Source organism: Cornus florida, unplaced genomic scaffold, assembly GCF_030987335.1.
Source record: "Cornus florida cultivar Cherokee Brave unplaced genomic scaffold, ASM3098733v1 CherokeeBrave_3.0.0_Hap2_Chr04, whole genome shotgun sequence".
In the NCBI taxonomy this organism is placed as follows: Eukaryota; Viridiplantae; Streptophyta; class Magnoliopsida; order Cornales; family Cornaceae; genus Cornus; species Cornus florida.
In genome coordinates this window covers 56242084-56248776 of record NW_026775574.1, presented here as the reverse complement: position 1 = coordinate 56248776, position 6693 = coordinate 56242084, and the positions used below count along the sequence as shown (strand labels likewise).

Below are 6693 nucleotides of genomic sequence, written 5' to 3'. Positions count from 1 at the left end.
AAATATATATTCTAGAACTCTGTCATCGATCATTTTGTATCACTATCACTATTACTATCGCTTTACATATTCCATTAATAAAAAATCGTACAAAATAATATTAAAGAAAAATTCAAACAACTTAATGAAATTTCACAATAATTAATATTTGAATTGTGCACATATTTAATAGTGTATGAATAATATAATAAAATTAAAATTAAAAGTGCTTTAACCAACATTTTTTGCCAAAACAAAATTAAAAATCCGTTTGGAATATGTTATGATATTGTTTTTCTGATATTGGTCTTTAAATTTGGGCTCATATCATGTTTGGAACGACTGGTTTAAAATAATTCATAATTCATAACATATCATATTTTTTTGCCAAAGCCAATATCATCAAATTGGTGATATTGTGTGTTTTGGTAGTGTAGCTGAGTAATTAAAGCAAATTTTTTAAATTTTCAAAACAAATTTGCGTTACCAAACATGTCTTGATTTTTATCCAAAATACTCTAACAAAAATAAATTTTCATTACCAAACTCAGTACGCCCCCTACGAAAACAAATTTTGGTTGCCAAACATAGTTCCATGTCTACCCAAAAGACTTTAAAATTGACCAAAAACATAACTTAACGGCAGAATATAAAAAGTGCCTAGCATATCCTCTTCACAACGGCAACAGATAAAAGGGCTTTTTTTTTTTTTCTTTCACCAGCGGCAACAACAGCATTTGGTCTCCATCGTGTGGTCATGAGCGGAGACAAACAAGGATGCAGATGCTACTACTTGGTGCCTCAGTTGCTCAAACATCCACACTTTGACAACCGCCGAGCCGTTCAACAAGTCCACTCTCAACTCATCTCTACAAACACCTTCAATTCCACCACCCACGCCGGCCCATCTCGTTCGATAGCTTTGCCTACTCTTTCCTCATCAAAGCCTGCGCTAATTTGCAGCGAACTATAATGGGTGTGCAATTTCATGGTCCTACTCTCAAAGCTGGATTCGAGTTTCATGTTTACGTGCAAATTGCTCTGGTCAATATGTATGGGGTTTGTGGGTCTGTTTTCGAAGCGAAGAAGGTGTTCGATGAAATGCCTGAGAGAAACTCCGTCACCTGGAATGCTTTGATCACTGGTCTAATGAGATGTGAGAAGTTGGAGCTCGCTCGTTCTCTCTTTGAAGTGATGCCAACTAAGAATGTCGTTTTGTGGACTTGCCTCATTGATGGGTATGCGAGGATGAATCGGCCGGAAGCTATGTTGTTGTTTTGGAGAATGGTTGTGGATGAAGGCATTAAACCAACTGAAATAACGATTTTGGCGATTCTCCCAACACTTTAGAATCTCAGGGCTCTTGAGCTTTGCCAGTCCGTCCATGCTTATGGAGAGAGAAGCGGGTTCAATGCATCTGATATTCGCATAGTGAATTGCCTTATAGATGCTTATGCAAGATGTGGTTGTGTAGAGAGTGCATTAAGACTTTTCGAGGATGTGTATGCAGAGAGAAGGAATTTGGTGTCATGGACCTCAATAATTTCTGGGCTTGCAATGCACGGGATGGCGAAAGAAGCTGTGGATAATTTTAGAAGAATGGAGAATGCTCGTGTGATGCCGGATAGTGTGACATTTTTTAGTGTTCTAAATGCCTACAACCATGGAGGGTTGGTCGAAGAGGGGCGCGTTTTTCAGGAATATGGTTAATGAGTGTCAACTTGTACCAAACATTAAGCACTATGGGAGCTTAATAGACATGTTGGGAAGGGCCGGGAGGTTGGAGGAAGCAGAAAAAGATGGCTTTGGAGATTCCTCCTGAGATGGCCAATGTTGTGATTTGGAGGACGCTTCTGGGTGCTTGTAGTTTCCATGGTAATGTTGAGATGGGAGAAAGAGTTACAAGGAAGATATTAGAGATGGAAAGGGGATATGGTGGTGACTATGTGCTTCTGTCCAACATCTTTGCCGATGTTGGTAGGTTTGCAGATTCAAAAAGGACGAGGATAGTGATGGATGCGAGAAATGCCCCCAAAGTTCCTGGCCTTAGTTTGGTTTGATTAATAGAGAAGTGGAAATTAAAAGGAATGGTGTATAACATTTATGCTGGGGAAACCCATTTTTCACATTCTAATATGTCTCCATATTATTAATTGGGCTGGGTTTTATACATAAAGTTAAAAAGACTCCATAATATAATCATAGGCCAGATCATTACTTGGGAAATTCACCTTAAGATCCTTATGATCAAACAAGTAATGTTGGAACAACTGTAGAGGGTGGTTTCGTGACTCTTGGCTTCTTGAGGACTGTAGATTTGGGTATTTTTGTTAGGAAGACTTTTTGCAGATATATGCTGAAAATATGGATTACTTTGAGGCAATGAAGTAACTTAAGAAGATTCCGTAATTTGGTTGAACGGTCCTAGTACTCGTATTATATGGTAGAACTAGAATAGTTGATACCAGATTGGTATAATTAGAATTTGGTGGGGACTTTTGCCTAAGTGAGCAACGATTGATGCAGTGTAGGAAAGAGTTTAGTCAATCAGGTGTGCCTCCCTGTGATATGGATGGAATGCACAAGCTAATATAGAATTAGTCAATAGCTACAGATGTCAGTGTAAAAGGAGATTGCTCCATGCCTTTGAGTCTAAAATTTAGTCTAGATCACATCTCAAAACCTTCTGGAATAAAATTAATTTGTCAGGCCTTTGTTCCATGGCTGCTAGTTGGGACTGTATGAGGATTTATTGGTTTGTCTATGTGGGGCTTCCTTACACTAAACTTCAATTTCTCTCTTTTTTGTTTTTTTTTTTCTAAAAAAGAATATGATTAAGAAGAAGTTGAAGTCAACCACTGGTTCAGGTATACTAATATACTGTGGAAGGATGAGTGTACCAAGAAGAGATCATATTAACACTGGGTATGAGTGTCAATATATATGTAGAAGCACAACACTGCCCTTCTCAAGCATGCACATTTTCAGTTAGTGAGCAGGCACCATTGCTCATCTTGGTAAGTAATGGTTTTGTGATATCTATATATATTATTAGATTTGCTCCAGCAAGTGTGATTGGATTTTTCCTTGCGGCTTAAAGTTTTAGTGTGGTTCATGCTTGCACACTGAATAAAAGATATAAGCCTTGTCATATTCTGAAGACACTTGATCGGAGCAAGGTTTGGCACTGGTGTCCAATTTACTGAACAGGTAACAAAAGAATGATCTAGAATATGATCTATTACTTTTACAGGTTATAATTGAGGGGTGAGTGTTCAGACTACTTCTGTAGGGAACAATGCTTTCAAGATTCTGTGTTTAAGTTTATAGCATGAGATATTTTCTACAACTGCAATGCATACTGATGGAACTAATCTTCCTTTACATAAAATAGAAAGTACTGGTTTTCCTTTCTTTTGGTTGCCTTCTCCATGCAACAACCAGCTCAGTTCTATTTGTAAGTCCAGAGAATTTCTGCATTATGGTCATTACCTCATTGGATTGCAAATATAGAGTCTAGTACAAGAAAACAATAATGTAAAACTCTGATAATATAACTGCCGATGCATCCGCACCAATTTAGGGGAGGTATTTTGACCGAGACAGTTTCATTCTTCTCTACCATGTACAACCGCGACATCTCTCTCATGTGCGTTAAGCCAAAGTTAAGCTGGCAATTGTAAAAGTTCAATTGCCAAGCATAAAAATGGGATCAGAATATAAGGACGGATTCATAATAATGTCAAACCTTAGTTTTTTTATTTAATCCATCTTTCAGAACATCTAACTTTTCCTTCATGCACGCTAGGGTAAGACGAGATTCATGAGCTTGGCAAAGTATATGTTCATATCGTGGAGTTCTAAAACACACATTAAAGTGGCGGATGGCTAAAGGTGATCAAGTCGATATTCGGTACAATCCTCGGATCCCGACTCAAGCAATTTTTTCGTTTCTTCACCTCGCCCCCTTGCATCATCAGTTAAGAAGATTTTCAACTTGGTGAACACCCATTCAAATGATTGGAATATAAATTTAGGCCTTCCTCGGAATGTTACTCTGAAAATAATTTTCTATTTTCAAACTGTTTTCAGAGTGACAAAAAACTAAAAAAATTATTTTTGATCTATTTGGATATGTTTTACAAAAATAGTTTTCTAAAAACTGATTTATGAGACTTGGGGTTTTAGAGAACTTCCCTTGCAGTTCTGAGAATTTAGGAAACAGAGAGTCTGCTAATTGAAAACACGGAAAACTGCCTTCTGTGCTACCTTCTCATTTACAACACTTCTCGCTTATTTGACAGCAGCCGCACAATCCTCCCTTTCTATTTTTATCTTTTCAGAAGAAGAGTTCTCTCTGCAGATTTATTCAGCCATCATCAAATTTGTTTCTCTCAACTGCATTTTTCTCTAGTCTTGGACTAACGATCTTTGTTGCTCTGTTAAGGTAAAACAATCGATATCTCTGTCTCTCTCTCTAAGATTCACAATTTATTTTCACATGCAAGGAGAACTGTTTTATGTTATGATCCATTGGGAATGTTTGTCGTTTCTCAAGTTCATGGATTTTCTTTGGTTATCTCATAATTTGATTTGGGTTGAGGTTTGATTGCTTTGCTTTGGTTGGATGTATTTGGTTGAGAATGAGAGTTCTTATGGATTTGGTTGGGCTTGATTTACTTTTGTTATACTCCGGATTAGGGTTTTCCTTGATTGCTTTGATTTCGTACATCTAACTATGCTCTCATCTAGATTAAGGTTTTCCTTGATTGCTTTGATTTTGTTATACTCCAAATTGTGGAAGCTATCCTTTATTAGGGGCTCTGCAATTATTCATGTATAATTTTCTTAATTTTCTGTATAATATTGTTCTTCTTTATTTCTTTTCCTATTGCCTCTCACTGCTCTTCGAATTCTCTCCAGGTAATTCTCTTAATCATCTTAGTCTATGATTATTCAATGTATCAGGTTCGGCACTTTTTCAGGATTGTTCAATGTGAAATGTCGCTTATTAGTATCACTTCGTGCTTGCAGGAGGACATTGCAATTGATGGAAACCAAGTTGAGTTAATTGTAGACCATGTTGGCAAGTTTTATCAGTTCATAATGCTTGTACATGTTCAATACTTATATATACATTACCTTTCCTCAGTTTAATATTTGAATTTTAGAATCTTTTTTCTTCCTTTATTCATTTTGAGCAACCCCTAAAATTGGGAAAGCCTGATATATGACAAGTTTGAGGATTTTTTCCTGTCAATTATAGAGCAAGCTCTCAGTTCTTGGTAGCCATGAATTTTCTGTTAATAGACAAGCATTATTATGGAGGAGTTATCCTAGTTAAAACCCATGTATTATATAGGTTTGAATCTCTCTCTTCAGTGAATGAAGGTAATCACAATTTTTGCAAATGCAAAATTTTTAATTAGTTTTAAGTTCAAGATATAATTTTCTGTTTCTTACAATCATGGCAAATAATTTTATTTAAAAAAAAAAAAAAAATTATTTTGTAGTTTTTCCAACCAAGCAGATTTTGACACTCAACAAATTAAATACTGTTTGTCTAAAAACTGTTTTCGAAACTGAAAAATGAAAAGTGATCCAAGCAGGGCCTTACTTTCTCAAATGATTGCAATAACTGTTTTCAATACGATTTTTATCTATCTCTGTCTACTAATATCAACCGGTAAGCCTGGTTCAATACTTTACCTTTCAATGCTCTAAACTGGAAAAATAGAGTGGACTCTGTTTGTTTCACTCTCACATGTTATGTATGCTGGAACTTTTGGAGTCATTTGTTTGAGATTGATGTATACTTCATCAATGGACATAATAATGATGAGCCACTATGGATAGTGGCATCTCTCATGCTTAGCTTCAAGTGAAAAAGATTTAAAATACTTATAAATCATCATGTTACAAGCATAAATAATAATAATAATAACAATACACTTGTGCCCATCAAATTATGCTAATTTATTAAGAAAAAAATTATATTTAGATGGAGTTAGAAGTACTAAATAACAAAATGGTCTATTTTAAATGTTTAATTTTCAATTTGATTGAATTAAGCAAAATAATTACATATGGCATCAGGAACAATTGTTCAAGTCCAAAATGTCCTTCAAACTCTTATTCCAAAATATCTAATCATTTTTTTTAAATTAAATAATTCTTTAAATCAAAAAAATTAGGAAACCACATTTCTCATGTTGAGTTGAACCACCTACGTTCATAAAGAAGTACAACGAGGAAATGATATTAATGAGACACAGAGTGTTTGAATCCCGTGGGCCATTAGTGCAAAAGCTTGATAATTTTCCTTGGGTTAAGGATTCATATTGAAAAAGTTTTATATATTTCATCAAAACAATGTTCTATTATTTTTTCCTTCAGAAAACGAAGGTTGGGATAGAAAGTTGAATTTTTGTTGATTTCTCTTCTCTCTCTCTCTCTCTCTCTCTCTCTCTCTCTTTCCATAAATAAATGGAATTCAATAGAATTACAATATGGTTTGTAAAAAGTTTTAGTCTATTCAATGTATCTCATCAATTCCTGTGTTAGTGTTTCACAAGTAATTTTAGTGCAAGAGTAATAGCTTCGTTTCAAGAAAAAAAAAATTGGATCAACACAAGTAGAAACTCAGAGATATAATTTGGTTATTGATAAAGATAAGATATAATTAGCATTTAAGACTCAAGAAAATGCTTCCTA

The 6693-nt window shown here is 35.1% G+C and overlaps 1 pseudogene; it reads left to right on the top strand.

Moving 5' to 3' along the window:
* Positions 1–650: 650 nt before the first annotated feature.
* Positions 651–5642, top strand: LOC132303284 (pentatricopeptide repeat-containing protein At1g09220, mitochondrial-like; annotated as a pseudogene).
* Positions 5643–6693: the final 1051 nt, after the last annotated feature.